Below are 20331 nucleotides of genomic sequence, written 5' to 3'. Positions count from 1 at the left end.
TGGGAGGCAGGAACGATCAGGGCCTGGCTGTGCAAGAACAAAGTGAATTCACCTTCAGAGTGCAGTCAGACCTGTGGGTGAATGTCCAAATGCCTTTTAGCTATCCTATGAAAAAAGAAGGAAAAAGTCTCCTTCTATTGTTAGGTTTTGAGAAATGCCTGTCTTGATTTTTACAATGCAAAAACAGTATAGTACTTGCAGATAAGGATTAAATTATACAGTTCAATTTTCTTTGTCATTTTATCATTCTTTCCAAGAGCACTGTAAGACAAGGTGATGGAATTAATCTATTAAATCTATGCAAAGGTTTTTTCACAAGTCACCTTGCTGGTGGTCATTACAATGATAATCTAATTCATATATGTATATAATTAATCTGTGTTCATTCATACATGTATATATGAATCCATTAATATATGTATATAATTATTTTGAAAAGTCACAAGTCACAAGGTAAAGCATGAAATGTTTGTCCCCCTTAATAATTGCCTGCAATAGTCTTTGTTTAATCCACCTTTCCCACTGGGTAAAAAGTACTTCTAAGGTCATATTAATATAATTCCATACTTTTAATCATTTCAGTTACTAAAATACTCTACTCTCAGATATTAAGACTTGGTTCTAGTCAATTTCCAACCCTTTGCTCTGTTTTTCCAACACAGGCTGGATATGTGGTTACAGATGGCAGCTAAGGAGCCAGAGTTGGTGAGTGGCCCTTCAGTCCTCATTTCAGAACTCCTTTGGCTTTTCTGGTGCTGGAGATGAGAGGAGGGAAAGGGATGGGGATCACCACTGATATACCTCATGGTCTATAGGCTCATTGTGGATGAGTGCAGGACCAAAAGACTTCACAGAAGAGGGATGCAGCTCCAAGAATTTTCCCTGGGTTGCTTGTTGAACTCAGTCATATCTTTCTTTTGACACCCAAGTTGGCCTCCCACCACAGCATGATTTATAGTCCTTTGGGTATATACCCAGTAATGGGATGGCTGGGTCAAATGGTATTTCTAGTTCTAGATCCCTGAGGAATCGCCACACTGACTTCCACAATGGTTGAACTAGTTTACAGTCCCACCAACAGTGTAAAAGTGTTCCTATTTCTCCACATCCTCTCCAGCACCTGTTGTTTCCTGACTTTTTAATGATTGCCATTCTAACTGGTGTGAGATGGTATCTCATTGTGGTTTTGATTTGCCTTTCTCTGATGGCCAGTGATGATGAGCATTTTTTCATGTGTTTTTTGGCTGCATAAATGTCTTCTTTTGAGAAGTGTCTGTTCATGTCCTTTGCCCACTTTTTGATGGGGTTGTTTGTTTTTTTCTTGTAAATTTGTTTGAGTTCATTGTAGATTCTGGATATTAGCCCTTTGTCAGATGAGTAGGTTGCGAAAATTTTCTCCCATTTTGTAGGTTGCCTGTTCACTCTGATGGTAGTTTCTTTTGCTGTGCAGAAGCTCTTTAGTTTAATTAGATCCCATTTGTCAATTTTGTCTTTTGTTGCCATTGCTTTTGGTGTTTTGGACATGAAGTCCTTGCCCATGCCTATGTCCTGAATGGTAATGCCTAGGTTTTCTTCTAGGGTTTTTATGGTTTTAGGTCTAACGTTTAAGTCTTTAATCCATCTTGAATTGATTTTTGTATAAGGTGTAAGGAAGGGATCCAGTTTCAGCTTTCTACATAAGGCTAGACATTTTTCCCAGCACCATTTATTAAATAGGGAATCCTTTCCCCATTGCTTGTTTTTGTCAGGTTTGTCAAAGATCAGATAGTTGTAGATATGCGGCATTATTTCTGAGGTCTCTGTTCTGTTCTATTGATCTATATCTCTGTTTTGATACCAGTACCATGCTGTTTTGGTTACTGTAGACTTGTAGTATAGTTTGAAGTCAGGTAGTGTGATGCCTCCAGCTTTGTTCTTTTGGCTTAGGATTGCCTTGGTGATGCGGGCTCTTTTTTGGTTCCATATGAACTTTAAAGTAGTTTTTTCCAATTCTGTGAAGAAAGGCATTGGTAGCTTGATGGGGATGGCATTGAATCTACAAATTACCTTGGGCAGTATGGCCATTTTCACGATATTGATTCTTCCTACCCATGAGCATGGAATGTTCTTCCATTTGTTTGTATCCTCTTTTATTTCCTTGAGCAGTGGTTTGTAGTTCTCCTTGAAGAGGTCCTTCGCATCCTTTGTAAGTTGGATTCCTAGGTATTTTATTCTCTTTGAAGCAATTGTGAATGGGAGTTCACTCATGATTTGGCTCTTTGTCTGTTGTTGGTGTATGAGAATGCTTGTGATTTTTGTACATTGATTTTATATCCTGAGACTTTGCTGAAGTTGCTTATCAGCTGAAGGAGATTTTGGGCTGAGACAGTGGGGTTTTCTAGATATACAATCATGTCGTCTGCAAACAGGGACAATTTGACTTCCTCTTTTCCTAATTGAATACCCTTTATTTCCTTCTCCTGCCTAATTGCCCTGGCCAGAACTTCCAACACTATGTTGAATAGGAGTGGTGAGAGAGGGCATCCCTGTCTTGTGCCAGTTTTCAAAGGGAATGCTTCCAGTTTTTGGCCATTCAATATGATATTGGCTGTGGGTTTGCCATAGATAGCTCTTATTATTTTGAAATACGTCCCATCAATACCAATTTATTGAGAGTTTTTAGCATGAAGGGTTGTTGAATTTTGTCAAAGGCCTTTTCTGCATCTATTGAGATAATCATGTGGTTTTCGTCTTTGGCTCTGTTTATATGCTGGATTAGATTTATTGATTTGCGTATATTGAACCAGCCTTGCATCCCAGGGATGAAGCCCACTTGATCATGGTGGATAAGCTTTTTGATGTGCTGCTGGATTCGTTTTGCCAGTATTTTATTGAGGATTTTTGCATCAATGTTCATCAAGGATATTGGTCTAAAATTCTCTTTTTTTGTTGTGTCTCTGCCTGGCTTTAGTATCAGAATGATGCTGGCCTCATAAAATGAGTTAGGGAGGATTCCCTCTTTTTCTATTGATTGGAATAGTTTCAGAAGGAATGGTACCAGTTCCTCCTTGTACCTCTGGTAGAATTCGGCTGTGAATCCATCTGGTCCTGGACTCTTTTTGGTTGGTAAACTATTTATTATTGCCACAATTTCAGCTCCTGTTATTGGTCTATTCAGAGATTCAACTTCTTCCTGGTTTAGTCTTGGGAGAGTGTATGTGTCACGGAATTTATCCATTTCTTCTAGATTTTCTAGTTTATTTGCATAGAGGTGTTTGTAGTATTCTCTGATGGTAGTTTGTATTTCTGTGGGATCGGTGGTGATATCCCCTTTATCATTTTTTACTGTGTCTATTTGATTCTTCTCTCTTTTTTTCTTTATTAGTCTTGCTAGCGGTCTATCAATTTTGTTGATCCTTTCAAAAAACCAGCTCCTGGATTCATTAATTTTTTGAAGGGTTTTTTGTGTCTCTATTTCCTTCAGTTCTGCTCTGATTTTAGTTATTTCTTGCCTTCTGCTAGCTTTTGAATGTGTTTGCTCTTGCTTTTCTAGTTCTTTTAATTGTGATGTTAGGGTGTCAATTTTGGATCTTTCCTGCTTTCTCTTGTGGGCATTTAGTGCTATAAATTTTCCTCTACACACTGCTTTGAATGCGTCCCAGAGATTCTGGTATGTTGTGTCTTTGTTCTCGTTGGTTTCAAAGAACATCTTTATTTCTGCCTTCATTTCGTTATGTATCCAGTAGTCATTCAGGAGCAGGTTGTTCAGTTTCCATGTAGTTGAGTGGTTTTGAGTGAGATTCTTAATTCTGAGTTCTAGTTTGATTGCACTGTGGTCTCAGAGATAGTTTGTTATAATCTCTGTTCTTTTACATTTGCTGAGGAGAGCTTTACTTCCAAGTATGTGGTCAATTTTGGAATAGGTGTGGTGTGGTGCTGAAAAAAATGTATATTCTGTTGATTTGGGATGGAGAGTTCTGTAGATGTCTATTAGGTCTGCTTGGTGCAGAGCTGAGTTCAATTCCTGGGTATCCTTGTGGACTTTCTGTCTCGTTGATCTGTCTAGTGTTGACAGTGGGGTGTTAAAGTCTCCCATTATTAATGTGTGGGAGTCTAAGTCTCTTTGTAGGTCACTCAGGACTTGCTTTATGAATCTGGGTGCTCCTGTATTGGGTGCATATATATTTAGGATAGTTAGCTCTTCTTGTTGAATTGATCCCTTTACCATTATGTAATGGCCTTCTTTGTCTCTTTTGATGTTTGTTGGTTTAAAGTCTGTTTTAACAGAGACTAGGATTGCAACCCCTGCCTTTTTTTGTTTTCCATTTGCTTGGTAGATCTTCCTCCATCCTTTTATTTTGAGCCTATGTGTGTCTCTGCACGTGAGATGGGTTTCCTGAATACAGCACACTGATGGGTCTTGACTCTTTATCCAACTTGCCAGTCTGTGTCTTTTAATTGAGCATTTAGTCCATTTACATTTAAAGTTAATATTGTTATGTGTGAATTCGATCCTGTCATTATGATGTTAGCTGGTTATTTTGCTCGTTAGTTGATGCAGTTTCTTCCTAGTCTCGATGGTCTTTACATTTTGGCATGATTTTGCAGCGGCTGGTACCGGTTGTTCCTTTCCATGTTTAGCGCTTCCTTCAGGAGCTCTTTTAGGGCAGGCCTGGTGGTGACAAAATCTCTCAGCATTTGCTTGTCTGTAAAGTATTTAATTTCTCCTTCACTTATGAAGCTTAGTTTGGCTGGATATGAAATTCTGGGTTGAAAATTCTTTTCTTTAAGAATGTTGAATATTGGCCCCCACTCTCTTCTGGCTTGTAGGGTTTCTGCCGAGAGATCCGCTGTTAGTCTGATGGGCTTCCCTTTGAGGGTAACCCGACCTTTGTCTCTGGCTGCCCTTAACATTTTTTCCTTCATTTCAACTTTGGTGAATCTGACAATTATGTGTCTTGGAGTTGCTCTTCTCGAGGAGTATCTTTGTGGCGTTCTCTGTATTTCCTGAATCTGAACGTTGGCCTGCCTTGCTAGATTGGGGAAGTTCTCCTGGATAATATCCTGCAGAGTGTTTTCCAACTTGGTTCCATTCTCCCCATCACTTTCAGGTACACCAATCAGACGTAGATTTGGTCTTTTCACATAGTCTCATATTTCTTGGAGGCTTTGCTCATTTCTTTTTATTCTTTTTTCTCTAAACTTCCCTTCTCGCTTCATTTCATTCATTTCATCTTCCGTCGCTGATACCCTTTCTTCCAGTTGATCGCATTGGCTCCTGAGGCTTCTGCATTCTTCATGTAGTTCTCGAGCCTTGGTTTTCAGCTCCATCAGCTCCTTTAAGCACTTCTCTGTATTGGTTATTCTAGTTATACATTCTTCTAAATTTTTTTCCAAGTTTTCAACTTCTTTGCCTTTGGTTTGAATGTCCTCCCGTAGCTCAGAGTAATTTGATCGTCTGAAGCCTTCTTCTCTCAGCTCGTCAAAGTCATTCTCCATCCAGCTTTGTTCCGTTGCTGGTGAGAAACTGCGTTCCTTTGGAGGAGGAGAAGCGCTCTGTGTTTTAGAGTTTCCCGTTTTTCTGTTCTGTTTTTTCCCCATCTTTGTGGTTTTATCTACTTTTGGTCTTTGATGATGGTCATGTACAGATGGGTTTTTGATGTGGATGTCCTTTCTGTTTGTTAGTTTTCCTTCTAACAGATAGGACCCTCAGCTTCAGGTCTGTTGGAATACCCTGCAGTGTGAGGTGTCAGTGTGCCCCTGCTGGGGGGTGCCTCCCAGTTAGGCTGCTTGGGGGTCAGGGGTCAGGGACCCACTTGAGGAGGCAGTCTGCCCGTTCTCAGATCTCCAGCTGCGTGCTGGGAGAACCACTGCTCTCTTCAAAGCTGTCAGACAGGGACATTTAAGTCTGCAGAGGTTACTGCTGTCTTTTTGTTTGTCTGTGCCCTGCCCCCAGAGGTGGAGCCTACAGAGGCAGGCAGGCCTCCTTGAGCTGTGGTGGGGTCCACCCAGTTTGAGCTTCCCAGCTGCTTTGTTTACCTAAGCAAGCCTGGGCAATGGCGGGCGCCCCTCCCCCGGCCTCACTGCCGCCTTGCAGTTTGATCTCAGACTGCTGTGCTAGCAATCAGCGAGACTCCGTGGGCGTAGGACCTTCCGAGCCAGGTGTGGGATATAATCTCATGGTGCGCCGTTTTTTAAGCCGGTCCGAAAAGCGCAATATTCGGGTGGGAGTGACCCGATTTTCCAGGTGAGTCCATCACCCCTTTCTTTGACTCGGAAAGGGAACACCCTGACCCCTTGCGCTTCTCAAGTGAGGCAATGCCTCGCCCTGCTTTGGCTGGCGCACGGTGCGCGCACCCACTGACCTGCGCCCACTGTCTGGCACTCCCTAGTGAGATGAACCTGGTACCTCAGATGGAAATGCAGAAATCACCCGTCTTCTGCATCGCTCACGCTGGGAGCTGTAGACAGGAGCTGTTCCTATTCGGCCATCTTGGCTCCTCCTTCCCTAAAATTGTGTTCATTCTGATGTAGTAGGGAAGGAAGTATAAACTGTCATCATTTTGTGATGGCTTCACGAGACAGCTGTGTTGAGAGGCACTGGTGCCAGTCTTTTAGAGTGATTAGCAGTCTGAATTCAGAGGGTTGGGAGATCTCAAATAGCAGCAAAGTAGAACTTAATACTATTCTTAAAAATATGCCATTTTGACCCATGCAGTGGCTCATGCCTGTAATCCCAGCACTTTGGAAGGCCAAGGTGGGTGGATCACTTGAGGTCAGGAGTTTGACACCAGCCTGGCCAACATGGTGAAACCCCATCTCCACTAAAAATACAAAAATTAGCCAGGCATGGTGGTGCCTGCCTGTAATCCTGGCTACTCAGGAGGCTGAGGCAGGAGGATCACTTGAGCCTGGGAGACGGAGGTTGCAGTGAGCCAAGCTCACGCCACTGCACTCCAGTCTGGGCAACAGAGCAAGACTCTGTCTCAAAAAAAAAAAAAAAAAAAGCCATTTTGTTATTTTCAAGTGGATACTCTCCCTGTACATAGGCGAAGTGTGGCCCAGTAGAGGATCTCCTTCAATAGCTAGATGAACCATTTGTGCTGGGTATCCAAGTAGCGTTGGTCTTTACATGGATGGTAACTGGGCTGTGTAGAAGTGGGTGTCTGCATGTTTTCTGGAGTGCTTAGGCACTCCTTTGGAAACCCTATGTATACTGTCACTTCACAGATTTGTGTGAGTGTGTGTGTGTGTAAATAGTAGAAAAGTCAACAATGGTCCAGCTCCTTCTTGAATTATAGCAAATTCTAAATAGAATTAATGAGGTTTATTATGTATCATTTATTTATAGAATTTTGTCTCCTTTTGATTTGTTGAACAAATCTCTGTACTTGGTGCTTATTTTCTTCATAAATGCCTGTGTTAGTGTTTCTTGTTTTAGAGTGAAAATTCCTAGGAGTCATGAAGATCACTGTTTTAACTTTATACACTGCCATGGGAGGTGATTGACAGCAGTGGTTAAACATAGGGGTTTGGGAGTTTCACTGGGCGTGAAACTCCACTCCATCCCTGACTACCTTGGGCAAGTCTTTTAATCTTTCCAAGCTTGATTCTTTTTTATCTATAAAAATGTTAGTAAGGGTGACTAAGATCAAATATGTAAGGTGTTTTTTCATCTTAAAAAATTATAGTACCGACATCTAGTAAATGTTAGATGTGTTTGAATAGCAGCATTAGGTCAACCTGTTATACTAATGTACATATAAGCACTTGCTAGGTATTGTATGATTAGGATGAAATAGAAGTAAAATAGCAATTCTCAACCGGGGTTGATTTTCCCCACGGGGGGACATTTGTCAATGTGGAGAAATTTTGATTGTCACAACTAGGAGGCTAGAGAGCTGCTACTCACATCTAGTAGGTTAGAGGCCAAGGATCCTATTAAATAGCTTGCAATATACAGCATAGTGACCAATAACAAAGGATTGTCCTGCCCAAATGTAGATAGTGAGAAATGCGGTAGTGAAGGTATGGGATCACTTATAGAAGCCTGTAGGAGTCCTGAAATATACAAACGTATCTAAAAGTAAGGTGTTTTGTTTTTCTTGATTAGTAATAAAGGTTAACAGATTATTACTGCAAATATGTATATATGTATTTACTATGTATAGCATATATGTATATATGCATATATACTGCATATACATATACTGCATGTTATGTATATAGATATTTCTGCTAGTAGGCACTATATATTTCTAGATGTCTCTGTACCAAAGACTCATTTTGTCCTATTGCTTTCTGGGTATACAATGTGTTTCTCAGCCATTCTGGTGGACTCATCCATATGGAGCAATATTTTTAAATAAAGTCGCTAGGCCTAGAAAATTTACTTTATTTGATATTATTCATATTTGTTGTGAAATTTTGATAATTACCAAATTGCCCACTTCCAGGCAATTAAAGAAGAGAGAAAATTATTTGTTTATGCCTATTTGTTTTAAAGCAGGCCCAAGTCACATAAAAAGTAGAATCAGGTTTCTTAAAGTGTGAGGCAAAGTCTCCTTGCTCGGAATTACCAAAAATCCCAGTCCCAAGAAAATTCCTGTGTTCCACTTCAGATATAATGAGTCAGAATCTTCAGGGGTAAGGACAGGGAATCTGAATCTGTATTTTCCAAGTGTTTCAAAGTGATTCAAAGCATTCTAAGGTTTGAGAAGCAGTGGAGTACAATATATAAGTGTCAAAGGGTAGCAGGCAAAGCTGTGGTCCTGGGGTTTTATATTTTGGATCAGATTGTCTGTGAGCCTGGATTAGAATGGATAGATCCCCAGAGCTCTTTGGTTTCACATTTTCTTTTATTTTGCCTTGAAAAGGCCTTCAAAATACTCTGCACCCGAAGATATAGTTCCACTTTCAATAAAGGAACCTACTGTTTGCGCCCTTGGTAAAACTATTAGAATGGAACAGCTGTGAACAAAGGCAAGCAGATTCTATATTTAGAAGGTTTTGTGGGGCTGAGTCTATGACAAATTCATTCTTGTTCCTCTTAGAATGGCCCTGGTTTGTAAAGGAGAGAGCGGTTTACAATATACTAGCTTTTCAAGCTGGGTAAAATTTAGGGTAATTTATGTGTCCCTTAGGAAGAATGATATATCTAAAAGCACATTTCTCTTCCTTCTTCACACATCGATTTTTAAGTTAAAATAACATCACACCTTCGGTTCTTATTTTATGAGTTGGTACACCTTTCCAAGTGCCAGTGTAAAGTCTACTGATGCTAATTGCTAATAGGAATTACATGTTTTGAGGGAAGAATGGGAGAAGGAAGCAAATTAATTCAAACCTAATTTGCGTTCCCTTGCCAAGTTTGAATTGGGACTAATTTGCAAACTGAATTATCTTTCTAGCCTTTATAGAGTTTATAATAATGCTGAAAGTTTCTTAACTCATGGTAGTGCCTTTTTAATAAAGACACATTCACAGCTGCAGTCTTGGTGCCTTGTAACATATTGCTAATAATTGGGCTAATAAGATTTTAAAGTTAATTAAAAGGAGAGGGAAACCCATAAAGTCTGATGCAGCTCAAACTGGTTGGTGTGTAACAGGCTGACCAAGCAAAACTGCAAAGAGAGGATAATAAAACTTATTCATCAGTGATTTACTAATGATGATTTTTTGGGTAAAGTTTGCACTTTTGCATTTCTCTTAAAACAACTGATAACCTTTTAACAAGAATTATTTGGTGCCTTTATCTTGTTTCTTCTTATGGAGTTCCCTAAGACAGCTAAGGAGGTGACTCCTAGGAATTTTCATTTCGTAATGTTGATGGTCCATGGTAATCTGGGGTGGGTCCAGTACCATCTCCTAGGCCAGAGGGAACTTGAATGTTCTAGCCTGGCTCTCATGGAACAGTTTCAGTGCTCACAGAATCTCTTCATACTAGGACTCCAGGAGAAACAAGAGGAACGTTATTGTGATTTCTGTCTGATTTTTCTAAGGCTCTTCGAGCTTCTCCTTTACAAGCCTGCCTTGCATTTCTTGTGTGTCCTTTTTCAAAGAGCAATTCTTCCTGCAGCTTTACACAGAGTGGTAACCCTGGTCATGCTGGTGTGCTGAGGTGCAGGTGTTCTGTAGCGTTAGGAGGTTAGAGCCTTTGCAATGCGTGCTGTTTTCAATATGGGATCTGGAAGCCGGATAACAGAAGGGACACATCCCAACTGCTGTGCTGCCTACCCATTTGTAAATGGTAAATTTCTGGTGCCTCTGCCTGGAGTTTGAGCTGATTTAAATGGATACCGGTCTTAGAGTCCCTCAGAATATTATATTTTAGTCTGTTATAAACGAGTATATGATTTGGGATTTTGAAGTTCTTTTCTTTTTGGAATGTTCAAGGTAATTCTTCTGAGCACTACACCCAGGCTCTTCTCCCATGAGTCACACTAGATTCAGTTCTGATAATTTCTAGTTTTAGTATTCTTCTTTGATGACTGGTATCATCAAAAGAAGCATACACATAACACAGTAGTATGAGCTTTACTTGAACTTAGAGATCATCTACATGTAAAACTCCCATCTTCATTCCCTGCCCCCATTGTCATCCTATGACCATGAAATTGTTAGTGGGTCAATAAAGACATTTGCATGATAATCCATACCCACTTCTCACTTACTGTGGCCACATTCTGTTTCCTAACATCAGATTCTGATTTGGGCAGCTTTTGGTGCCATTCTAGTGACATAATAGTTGTGACAGAGGCAGCTAATTGTCTACCTATGACCAGTCTCCTCTAATATAGAAATATTTGTAATAGAACCTCTAATTTTCACCTGGCTTAGGGCTGCCTGAAATAAAACCTCCCCTACAGCTAAGGATTGCCATGGGACTAAGTTCTAATCAATATAGTGTAAATTGAGGCAGGCTGTTTAACTTCTGGAAAGTGTCTTTAAAGGGAAGCATCATTCCTTCCCCTGTCTCTTTTTTTCTTCCTGACACCTGGAATGTGGATGTGATGGCGTGGATTTGGAGCAATAAACTCAGATGGAGGTAACCGAGGGAATAGAATAATGAACTGAGGAGCTAACAAGGGAGAAGGAACCTGAGTTCCTGACACTGCAGAGTGCCCTACCAGCTGTGGACCACCCAATGCCGGCTTTTTGAAAGAAATAAGTAGTATCTTGCTTATTTTGGGTCTTCTGTTACTGCCAGCCAAATTGAATACTAAGTAATTCATTAGTGTTCCTCAATTCTAAAAAAATCCTTCACAAACCTGCTCCTTAATGTTCAGGATTCATTCAAAAGGCCTAAAGCCCACTGTCTCACAATTTGTTAAAAGAATTAGTGAAGAGGAGACTCTTAGGCATTATAGTAGATTGACTAAATATCACTAAAGGGTGAATGATAACCCCAGATAGTGCGACCTTCTTCTTTATACCTGAGGCTTGGAAGAAAATGGATCAGAAATTTGTCAGGTTCTAGACCTGTTTTATGGTTACTAGGTATGAAGGGGAGAGAGGACAAAAGCAAAAGTGCTTAAATCTTTCTCAATTTTGGTCAAATCACTTAAAAGTTCTATTACTCAATGGATTTCAGATAGTTATCGAGTATTTTCCCATGCAAGAGTTCATGCAAGGTTCTATATGGGGCAGGAAGACAGAAGATCTGTTTTCGAGGAAGTAAAACTTTCATCAGGGAATGTCTTCATTTGAGTCCTCCAAAAAGCAGGCCCCAAGATAAGGATTTAGGTACTAGTAGTTTATTTCTGAGATAATCCTAGGAAACATGGAGAGGGAGGTATCTTAGTTTATTCCTGCAGATATAACAAAATATCATAAGCTGGGTAATTTACAAGTAATAGAAATTTATTTCTCACAGTTCTAGAGGCTGGAAAGTCTAAGATCAAGGCTCTGGCACATCTCGTGTCTGGTAAGGGCTTGCTCTCTGCTTCCAAGTGGTGCCTTGTTGCTATGTCTGCTGGAGAGGACAAATGCCATGTCCTCACATGGTGGTGGGGATAGAAGGGCAAAAAGGACTAGGGCACTAATAATATGGTCACTAATACCATTCATAAAGGTTCCACCCTCCAGTCTTAATCACCTCCTAGAAGCCCCACCTCTTAATACTATCACATTCATGATTACATTTCCACATATGAATTTTGGAGGGGACACATTCAGACCATAGCAGAAGGGAAGGGAGATGACAAAACAAGTCCTTATCCTGGGCAACCGGGCTCAATCCTGTTAAGGATTTTCTGGGTACTATGTGGAGCACAGCTCAGGATTTTTGCACCAAGAGGTGAGGAAGCTGGGGTATTAATCCACCAACTCTCATCCTTCATTGAGGTTTGCTTCTGAGAGTGTTAACTCACTGACATTTCCATGCATGGGCTGAAAGATAAGAAACCATTAACATATGGGAACTGGCCTGTCAAGCTGAAAGTGACCTCCAAAGTCAGTCAAAGGGCTATGAGGAAGGCACCAACATTTGATACAGTCCGTTCCTTGCACTGCTCAGATGTACTCCTGTGTTTAGCTCTCTTTGTCCTATCTGTTACATGAAGAGATAGCTGCCCACCAAGGCCACATAACAAACACTTGATACTGGTATAATCTTAGACTCTCTGAGGAAGGACAGATCTCTGTGGGCCATAGTGGTGAAGGAAGAGCTTATATTTGAAATGAAAATCATTTTAGCCTTGCAGGCTAGCCATGGTTTAAATAAGAGGAGAGAAGAAGAGAAAATGGACGCCAGGAGTGAGGCATACCATGGGCAAGGGCTTGGATGTAAAAACATGAAAGGTACAGTCTGGTAGTTGGTGGTGGAAATCAAAGGTCTACAATGGGAGGTAAAGTTGAAAAAGTATTAAGGGATTTTTTTTTTTCAGGCACGTTATAGTTCAGACTAAGTGTTCTGGCTTGACTTCCTGCCAAGGCATTCCTTTCTATTTAATGGGACTAAATTCATATATAATTAAAATTTTGAGTCCCAATTTAATGGAAAATATTACACGCTCTTACGGCGTAATTTTAAAGTAACTGTTCTCAAACTTTTAAATTCTATCATGGTAGACATAAAAAATGATGTTAGCATGCAGCACAAACCCCATAGATAGGATAGTTTTAATTTTCTGTGTGTTAACTTTACCTTTTTTTCTCTCCAGTTCAAAGATCAAAGATGCATATCATAATGCAAGTACACAACACTAAAGGCATGATCACGATCAAAAACAATGTAATTAGCTAAAAAGAAAATCATTGGCAAATGTTGGTCCTTTAATGTTGGTGGAATAGCAAATCATTTGTGATACACTTCAAAACTGGTTGTGGCATAGCAGTGTCTCTAACAGATGGCTGACAGCTATTGCTTTAAACCCAAGCTCGCAAATGGGTGACCTTCAGGCAGAAGCCACAGGCTGACTTGTGATTGTCCCACTGTGTTAGCCTCAAAGGGTGAGGATGAGAGGAGCTCCCTTTGATACAGGCAAAGGACAGCAAACTCACTCCTTAGAATCAGGAGTCAAGAGATGAGTCAAAACCCAGGGAGTTTTGTTAACTAAGCTGCCAATATGTTAATATCCCTTCACCCCAATATCCCCACATGGAAATGAGCTGGAGCTGAGTGGCTGCCCCCTTGGAAGGGGCCTGCTGTCTCCAGTTTATTCTTCCAGGCCTTCTTCCTGCTTTACTCTAATGGTCTGTAGGCATTTGAGTGTGAAATGCCACCTTCAAGGCGTAAAAGGAACATGTGGCTGCTGGAGGTTCCCAAGGCCAGATGATGCTTGGCTTTGGGGAACCTGCCTCCTTTACTCAATTGCTGGCTAATCTTAATTATAACTTCTCTAACTGCAATGGTGTTTGTCTCTTAGTGAAGACTAGTGAGTTTATATTCTTGTTGGAGAAGCATGACAATGAGCATATCAATACTTAATGTGCTAAATGGTGAAAGTACTAGGAAGAAAACAAAGTAGGGTGAGAGGCGGGTGGGGAGATGTGCTGCCTCACAGAAGATGGGAGAAGGCTTTTTTGAAAAGGTGATGGGTCAGAGCCCCAAAGGCTGAGGGAGAAGAGCATGCAGAGGTTTGAGAGAAGAAAGTCTCAGGCAAGGAAAGTGCAGTCTTGAATTGGGAGTGTGTGCATGGAATTTCTTTTTTTTTTTGAGATGGAGTCTCGCTATGTCACCCAGGCTGGAGTGCAGTGGCACAATCTCGGCTCACTGCAACCTCCGCCTCCCGGGTTCAAGCAACTGTCCTGCCTCAGCCTCCCAAGTAGCTGGGACTACCGGCACGTGCCACCACACCCAGCTAATTTTTTGTATTTTTGGTAGAGACAGGGTTTCACCGTGTTATCCAGGGTGGTCTTGAGCTCCTGACCTTGTGATCCACCTGCCTCGGCCTCCCAAACTGCTGAGAATACAGGCGTGAGCCACCGTCCCCAGCTGGATTTTTTTTTAATTTTATTTTGTTAAGAACTAGCAAGAAGGCCAGTGTGAGTGGGGCTGACTGAAAATTAATAGGAAATTATATTGGAAAATTGCCTAAGGGTCAGATAACATAGGTTTTGAAGGCAAGAATAATGATTTTGGTTTATATTCTAAGTGGTTGGGTTTTGAGTACAGGAATGACATACTCTGATTATTTAAAAGGATTACTCAGACTTCTATAAGGGGATAGTTGGATGAGAGTGGATATAAAGGGACCAACATAAAAGCAACTGCAATATGATGGCCTGGATTAGGGTAACAATGGAAGTAGTGGGAAGTGGGCAGATTGAACATAGAGGAACAGGTGATTGATTTACCGATGTGAGGTGTGACATAGACAGAAGCATCAAAGATGACTCCAAGTTTTTGGCTGAGTATCTGCATGGCTAGACTCTAAGACCAAAAGGACTGCAGGAGGAGTTTTAGGTGTGTGGGCAGTGGTAAAAAACAAAGAGATCATTTCAGATGCATTAACTTTGAGATGTCCATTCAACTTCCAAATGGAGATGTTAGGTGAACATTATGATATATGCATCTGGTGTTCAGGAGAGAGTTTGGGCATGAAGAATTAAATTGGGGAGACTTTAACATATTTAAAGCCTACGGGCTAAACAAGATTATTTTTAAAGTGAGTATGCATAGAGAAGAAATCCAAATACTGCCCCGGAGTGCTCGAGATGTCAGGGAAATGGCACCTCGATGTCATTTGAGCAAAGATGAGGATGCACGTCAGTGAGTGGGTTGAGAGTGGTGTCTTGGAGAATGAATGAAGAAAGCTTATTAAGAAAGAGAGAGGACCTATTGTGACAAACAGGGCTGAGATGGGAGGAAGGTAAGGACTGAGAAGTGACCACTGGGTTTGACCCATGGCTGGCTGAGATGGACAAGACCAGTTTCAGTGGACAGAGACAGCCTAATTGGAGAGGAAAGTTGAGAATGGGAGAGAAGGATGTGGAAACAGTGACTATAGACCATTTTATAATAGGGGACACAGAAATGGGAAAGAGAGAGAGATGGCCACATGTCCCATGATACAACTTCAGGGCTTCCCCCTCCTTATGTTCTCTTGCAGACCCTAAGGTGTGGTTGGGGGAAGATGGTATGCTGCTTCATGTGGAAATCACACTTCTGCTTCCTTATTTGCCCCTTTTCTGCTGGTGGTCAGGCTTGCTCTTCTGAATCGAGGTCCTTGTTCCTCAGCCAGCCTACTTGTGTCACCCACATGCTAGCACTGACTCCCCTTGGGCAGTGATACTCCATGAGCATCTGTCTCTGTCTGTCTTTCCACCACTGTTGCCTAGAGCTTCCCATCATGAGGCTGTGCCTGCATTGCACATGCCAATTGTGTTCTTATGCTATGACAAAATGACTGTTTTATCTTGCCTTCCATTCCTATGTGCCATATCTCACATCTTGCAGTGGGGTATTGTGTGTATGTAGAGGGGAAGGGACAATAGAAAGTAAAGAAGGTCCCCTTGCATGTTAGAAAATGTAACTGGATATGGGAGGCGGGGCGTGTCGTCTACCCTTGGCAACATGCTGGTATATTAACTCTTGGCTCCATCCAAGCCAGTTCCCTTGAAAGAGTCGAAACTTATTAGTTTTGTAAATTTAGCAAATCAAATCAGCTTAAAATATCAGTTAAAATGTTTGTATTTTGAGGCAAATAATTTTCTCTTGTTGGATTCATTAGGGACTCTGAGTCTTTTTGGTTTGGTTATGTAAGTCTTTAATTTCTGAAAAGGAGAAACATGCATATCTGTGAAATGACCTTGGGACAGATCATTTAACTTGTGTATCTTGGTCCTCCTTCCCTAGTTTTTAACTATGTCTGTCCTTGGAAATAGAGTCTTCTAAGCAAGAATATCAGAAGAAATACTGTTGGCTAACTCAGATGTCTAGTCTTTTTCTCTCTTCCTATTTCTTTCCTGTATTAATCTGTTTTCACACTGCTGATAAAGACATACCCGAGACTGGGCAATTTACAAAAGAAAGAGGTTTAATTGGACTTACAGTTCCACATGGCTGAGGAAGCCTCACAATCATGGCAGAAGGCAAGGAGGGGTAAGTTCTGTCTTACATGGATGGCAGCAGGCAAAGAGAAAATGAGGAAGATGCAAAAGTGGAAAACCCTGATAAAACCTCACATCTTATGAGACTTACTCACTACCGCGAGAACAATATGGGGGAAACTGCCCCATGATTCAATTTTCTTCTACTGGATCCCTCCTACAACACATGGGAATTATGGGAGTACAATTCAAGATAAGATTTGGGTGGGGACACAAAGCCAAACCATATCACTTCCTCTCCAGATAATGTTCTTAGAAGGTAGTTCCAGGTTTCAGGCAGAAAACAGAGAGGATTTTCTCCATTTCTCATGTGGATCAGATTCACGGAAGTAATTTACTCTCAAAAGTGGTTGGGTCTTCAAGTGTAGATAAAGTGGGTACTTTAGTAAGGGTAGCATTTTAGACTCTCTTAGGGGGCACAGGCAAGAGTTTTCAATGTAGTTCTTGTGCAATTTGCTGAATTCTGAATTTGAAGGTGGGGGAAGCTGTATCTGTCACCCTTTCACTGTGATTTATAATTTATCTCTTAGGTCTCCTTGTTTTGAAGGTTCCTTTTGATCATTAGTTAAAATTTTGCCCCACCGGACAGAAGTGCTCTGATGAGTTAAGAAATCTGTAGCTTATTAATTAAAATTTATGGAGTCTTTAAATAATTTTTCTTAGTGACATTATGGTAATTTTGATTATAGCCTTTGGACAAAGAATATACAAAGAATCAGGTTATCAAGTTCCTTTAGGACTGTAGATTAAATTGTAAATTCAGCTACTCTTTGCAAGTTATACTAGTCCTTTTAAGGCCTATGTATGCACGTAGTAGTTTAGCCTACTCATCAAAATTTAAAAAAAAAAAGGAAATTTAAGAAGTGGGCACTGTGTTCTAGAAGCAAATCAAAGCATAATTTTTTGCTTTTCAGAACCACTATTTCAACTTTTCTTTCCCTTTCATTTTCCTTTCAATTTCCCATTTATACTTACCTTAGAATGTTCTGTGATTACCATCTTTCTTACTGTTAGACTACGGTTACTTGAAATGTGCACATTAAGATTAACAGTGTTACCTTTGTCTCTGGTTTCCCACTCACTTAAATTTAAAAACTGGCATTGCCAAGGGGAAAATACACACAGAGTATATATAATATCAAGATAAGTGAGCCAACCTAGGACGTATATACCAGGTCACTGTGCAGTGTCCGAGTGGAAAGGTGAGTGCCTTCAACGAGATGGTGAATCACGAGAGAGCCTGTTTTGACAGCGAAGTGAGGAAGAGTTGGGTTACCCACTAAGGCAGAGGGTTACCACAGCTCTAGAAGTTCTTCTCTCTACCCTTAGGAGGCATAAGAGGATAATATCCTAAACCAGTGGAGAAGCGGTCACTACATACTGCTCAGGAGAAAAAGCATTAACATGTTTCTGAGGTTTTGATAAGAAACACGATTTAATAAACAGATAATAAATAAAGGAAAGCACCTACTCTCAACCCATACTTGAAGGAACTTGAACCAGACTGGCCAGTTTACAGTTATAATGTGTGTTGTAACCAGATGAGTGATTTATCAGAACCTTACAAAATCTAAGTCTTGGTTCAGAGGCTTAAGGAAAGAGAAAATTTTCGAATCTTTGGATGACTGACTTAATTTTCCTTGCTGAATTTCATTTACGTTCTGGGCATGAATGAACAAAAATAATGTTTTCATTCTCTCCTTTCCAGATAAGTGATTAGTAAGGGATGAACCACATTTGGCTTTGATATAAATCAAATGCATTGGAAACCAAGGTCATGGAGCTCATTGTATTTTCCTCATGTTTGCTTTGTTTTTACCTCTGTAGTCTGTGGGTCTGTGTAGAATTCCACCTGACCCAGCACCTCATTTTTAGTAACATTTTCATTACTCATGACAATTTTCTTTTCCTTTTTTGAAAATATACAGGTATTTTCTATTTAGTATTATGAAAGAGTGCAAATATTTTATGCTAAATGCCACCTTGAAGACATTTTATGCTAAATGCCACCTAGAAGATGGAAAACCATAATGAAGTTAGATAATTGGTATGGGAGAGTGTTTGAGGCTTGAAACATTTTCCAGTTTGTAGTGTCTGTGGTATAAACTATTATTTTGGGTAATTCTTCAGGGCATTTCCAGGCATTTTATCAAGATTGACAGATTAGCTAATCTGTCTTCTTGGTATATGTGGGATGTGTGCCACAAACAATGTAGGAATGGACAGAAAAATGGAGCAACATACATCCGGGATCATAAACCCTCACTAACATCATGCAAAAGACAGAATCCCTACAATAAAGAGTTCATACCCCACCGTGGGGAAGATTAGCCCTATTTTCAAATTCAAAACTAGGAAGATTTTATGAAGAGATCAAAGTGGAAGTTAGGAACTGACGTGTACTAAGTGAAGTTCATTCTAATTTAAACTTATTTTAGCAAAGATGTCATGTGAAATCTCTAAACATAACATTAGATGCAAGTTTCATTCTAGGATAAAGGATTATTTTAAAATAATCTCAATGAGACAATATAATAATATTAAAATGTAAAACACAACTTGTAAGTGAGGTGATTAACTTATAATAATTAAATAACACGCCTTTGCTATGGGGACTCACGTGAAGTCCATTCAATGTACTTGTAAAGAGATTTGTCCAAACTATTTTCTAGGATTTCTCTTTTCTAGACTTTCTCTGTGACTCTTTTGGTAAATCTTTCTTTTCACCTAGAATGAATGCATTTATCTGCTTGCTGTAAATTCTAGGAAATACCAATAAAGTATAAAGCACAGATTCTGCCCTCCTGACATTTACATTTTGGTTGGAGAGACAAAACATATACACAAAAAGCACTTGAAGTGAGTGTGGGTGTCTGAATTGTTCCTATAGGGTCTAGGAGGTCAGAAGTGCATGTGCTTGGAATGTTTGAGAAATAATTTGTTGGATACATAATTTCTTTCTTTCTTTCTTCCTTTTTTTTTTTGAGACAGAGTCTTTCTCTGTCGCCTAGGCTGAAGCGTGGAGCGCAGTGGCAAAATCTCGGCTCACTGCAGCCTCTGCCTCCTGGGTTCAAGTTATTCTCCCGCCCCAGCCTCCCAAATAGCTGGAATTACAGGCGCATGTCACCACCCTCAGCTAATTTTTGTATTTTTAGTAGAGACAGGGTTTCTCTATGTTGGCCAGGCTGGTCTCAAACTCCTGGCCTCAGGTGATCCACATGCCTTGGCCTCCCAAAGTGCTGGGATTACAGGCATGAGCCACGGTACCCAGCTGGATAAATAATATCTAAAAAGGAGAAAAGGAGGAGAGAAGGCAAGGTGGATTGGAGATCTGTCATAAATAAAAGTGAGAATAAGGAAATGAGCTCAGAACTTATTTACTTAATAATTATTTATTAAGTGTGTACTAGAAATATACAGCAGTAAATATCATGAAGGCTTGGCTCTCATAAAGCTTACATTCCAATATGATGAGGCAGATGATAGAAAGGAAGATAAATTAACAAGATAATTTTAGATTGTGAATGTAAAATTAAGGAAATACATAGATGAAGTGAGAGAAAAACAGGGAGGTTGGGGGTGTGTGTATTCTGTATTCCTTAAACTTTCACATGCATATGAATTTCCCAGGGATCTTGTTGAGATTTAGATTCTGATTCTGATTCAAAATTCTGGGGTGGAAACTGGAAGTCTGCATTTTCAAAAAGATCCCGGGTAATGCCAATATCCCTTGATTCACAGACCACACTTTTGAGTTACAAGTCTTTAGTTGGCATGATCTGAGGATCTCACTGAAAT

The 20331-nt window shown here is 40.3% G+C and overlaps 1 long non-coding RNA gene across 1 annotated transcript in view; it reads left to right on the top strand.

Annotated features, from left to right (window-relative positions):
• Nucleotides 1-20331, top strand: part of LOC129143346 (uncharacterized) — a 133681-nt gene that overhangs the window by 18856 nt on the left and 94494 nt on the right. Inside the window, exon 2 of the long non-coding RNA XR_008546710.2 lies at nucleotides 663-705. This is a non-coding gene — a long non-coding RNA (uncharacterized LOC129143346). The remainder of the gene's footprint in view (nucleotides 1-662; nucleotides 706-20331) is intronic.

The sequence above is a fragment of the Pan troglodytes genome, chromosome 13, assembly GCF_028858775.2.
Source record: "Pan troglodytes isolate AG18354 chromosome 13, NHGRI_mPanTro3-v2.0_pri, whole genome shotgun sequence".
Classification (NCBI taxonomy): domain Eukaryota; kingdom Metazoa; phylum Chordata; class Mammalia; order Primates; family Hominidae; genus Pan; species Pan troglodytes.
Note: the sequence above shows the minus strand (reverse complement) of the source record. Positions and strands in the feature narration are given on the sequence as shown.